The 3,384-nt window shown below is 36.3% G+C and overlaps 1 long non-coding RNA gene across 1 annotated transcript; it reads left to right on the top strand.

Annotated features, from left to right (window-relative positions):
* The first annotated feature begins 939 nt into the window (after window positions 1-939).
* LOC108974740 lies at window positions 940-2,775 on the top strand. The gene is made up of 2 exons (XR_001993824.1): window positions 940-2,293; window positions 2,382-2,775. It is a non-coding gene; the product is annotated as an uncharacterized LOC108974740 (long non-coding RNA).
* The last annotated feature ends 609 nt before the right edge of the window (window positions 2,776-3,384 follow it).

The following is a 3,384-nucleotide window of genomic DNA, read 5'->3' as shown; positions in this document are numbered from 1 at the left end:
AATAAATCGCAAGAAAGGGAGTCGCCTTGTCCGAAATCGCATTTGGTATCGAACGGCTCTGAGTGGTCTTTTCCGATCCTGACGAAACTTTTGGTATTGCTCAAAGTCAGTTTACACAGCCGTACTAGTTTTGTTGGGATAACAAATTCAGATATCGCGGCATAAAAGCAGCTCCTTTTCGTGCTGTCAAAAGCAGTTTCCAAGATTTGGCGCATGGTGAATATATGATCGGTTGTTTATTTTCCAGGTCTAAAGCCACATTGATAAGGTCTAATCAGTTTGTTGACGGTGGGCTTTAATCGTTCACATAATAGCTCGATAGAACCTTACATGCGATGTTGAGGAGGCATATCCCACTTTAGTTGGCGCAGATTGTGGTTCTCCCTTTTTGTGAATTGGTCAGAGCAGATTTAAATTCCAATCGTTAGGCATGCTTTCGTCCGACCATATTGTACATAGAAGTTAATGCATGCTCCTTATCACTTCTTAGCTGCCATGTTTGAATAGCTCGGCCCGTAATCCTTCGGACCCCGCTGCTTTGTTGTTCTCCATACGAGTATTTGCGATTCGAACTTCTTTGTGGTCGGGCAATGAAACGTCTGCTCCATCGCCATCGATTGGGGAATCGGGTTCGTCTTCTCCTGGCGTTATGCTTTCACTGCCATTCAGCAGGCTGAAGAAGTGTTCCCTCTATAAGTTCAGTATGCTTTGAGCATTGGTTACCAGATCACCTCTGGAGGGTTTACAAGAGTATGCTCCGGTCTTGAAACTTTCTTTTAGTCGCTGCATCTTTTGGTACATATGTAAAAGAAAAATTTCTGGCGATCAGAGAACTTTCCTCACTTGCGTGAACTTTAACACTTGACTCCATCCTCCTACGCATCAAAAACAAAACAGAAAATATTATTTATAATTGATAAATTGATTAACAAAATGTATCATAACTGTATGTGTCTGTCAATATCAAATTGAAACCTAATAAATTGCCAGTTTTTCAGGGAAACTCTGTTTTGAAAATAAGCAACATTATGTGTTAATAATAGAAAATAATAATAAAATTTCACTCGTTTAAAGAATTCTTTCCATTATTACTTCTGTTTGTCCTTTAATTATCGATTGAGCCAGTACGAAACCTGCCGGGTCAGCTAGAATATCATTTTCACATTACTGGTTTTTAACTTGCAAACTGTGGTTTGAATGCCGTTTATTCTCAATGCGCGCGTGTTTGAATGCTCTTATCTCTATTTACCGTTTTTGCCAGTGAGTAAGTGGTGCTAAGTGAGCGAGAAATTTTATAAATTTAATTAATTACAATTTATGATGCCGAGGAGAAAACGACCTGGCAGTTGTTGTTGCAGTTAATCAAAAGTGCGAGAGGTATTTCAGGTACTTACCGCACTAATAACCAGAGAAAGACAGATTAAGAACATAGTTGTATTTCTATGGCGCTATTTAGTGAGTGACATTGAAGTAGATAGGCGTAGAATGCAACGAGTTCGTGCACATCAACAGCAAGAACAACATAATGAAATTCACCGCCGCATTGATCCTGTGATTCTTGAACGAGCTGTATTTCGCTATGATCCGGTAATCGACTAATCGGCAACAATTGGAGAAACGAAAATATATGTAAATTTTGTAGGACGGTAAACTACACTGGTGAATTTACTTAATTACGTTGTGCTGGAGGAAAAGTAAAATTGGCACAATTGGTCCCACCACCAAATACTTTGCGCTCTTTAAAAATATGTGTAACAGCTGTTTTCAGAGGACATGATTTGGCGCTACACATATTATACAAGACAAGTTCATGGCCACTTTCGAGGAATATTTTTTTAAAATATTCTGGTACTCAAATATTTATAGCGGGAATAATTAATGGAAACATTTTTAAAAATTACAGATACAAAAATAAATTTATCGCTTAGTTGGGGCACTGTTATCACTACCTGATGCGGATCCTTAATTTTTAAACATTTATTTGCTAAGAAATTCATCTTCCACACATGAATCGTTGTGCTCATAATCCAACAGTGCAGAGAACCATTGCCCAAGAATTACAAATGTTTCTTTGTCAGAATAAAATTTTAATAAACATGTTCACAATAGCATTACCATAATATTACCATTCGAGTCGACAAAACACCTGCCGGTGAACGCACAAGGAGTTTCAATTCACCTACCATTGACGAAGTGGATGTTGCCATTGTAGAAGAAAATTTACAATCTATAGATATTCATCGTCGTAATAGTGATTTAAGACGTGTGTTCATCAATCAAAATCAATCAACAGGTAAATAAATTGAACACGATTAAATTTTTTATTTTTAAATGCAATTCATCTAAGGAACAAATTAAACATTTACCATTTTTGATTATAGGTGCTGTATTTAAATGAGCTAAGCGTCGTTCTACCTGGCTACTCTATTCGGGAAAAATTTGCGTACCCTAGTACAACACATCACACTTGAGAACCCCACCACACTCACCGATGACACCTCTTGATCACCACACATCGAACAAGACAAAAAAGGAATTGAATCATCGCTAAGAATACATTCGTTTATCAACACCTAACCCATGCGCTGCCGTCGTCACCACCCGGCTACAACGTCCTTCGCTAAAGCATCCATACTTGAATTGGATTACGATTCGTTTGATCACCGTCGACCTTACGTACCGATTTTAGATCAGTGCACCAATACATTTACTTTTGCATATTTTATTGTAAAAATGAACAATTTCCTCTGCAAATTAAATGCATTTTAAACTTGACATCCATGAGTATTTTTTTATTAAAAGGTGGAAACAGTGGCTATACATTTATTCATGGTTCTTAGAGCTTTACAGAAATTCTCTATTGGAAAAACTAAAGTCAAAATAAAGAAATAATTATAAAAGTGGTGATAAAAACTGCGAAAATAATCATACATTCATATGTATATACTAAAACACAAAACTAAGTTCGGTAGCAAAGTGCAGTGACACAAAACAAAAAAAAAAACTATTATATATGTACATACATACATACATACATATATAACAAACCCAAAAAAAAAAATCAAATCAAAAGACCGCAGTGAGCTAAAATAAAAAAATAAAAAATAAAGTGGAGCGGCTCCCAAAAGATATGCATACACAAATGTACATCTTTATATAAAAACCGTACGTGTCACGTTGTTTGTCCGCGATGGACTCCTAAACTAAACATTGTGTCCAGTTCGAACCTAATTACTTAGAAGATAGGATAGTAAAAACAATTTATAAATAAAAACATACAGTGAAGGCTCAAATAAATGGACGCTCAATAAAGCGGATAACTCTATTAACTGGACTGAAAAGCCGGTAACTAGACGTTGAGAAAGCAGCCTTAAATTGGTTTTT

The sequence above is a fragment of the Bactrocera latifrons genome, unplaced genomic scaffold, assembly GCF_001853355.1.
Source record: "Bactrocera latifrons isolate USDA-ARS-PBARC rearing strain unplaced genomic scaffold, ASM185335v1 scaffold_588, whole genome shotgun sequence".
Taxonomy (NCBI): Eukaryota; Metazoa; Arthropoda; class Insecta; order Diptera; family Tephritidae; genus Bactrocera; species Bactrocera latifrons.
Note: the sequence above shows the minus strand (reverse complement) of the source record. Positions and strands in the feature narration are given on the sequence as shown.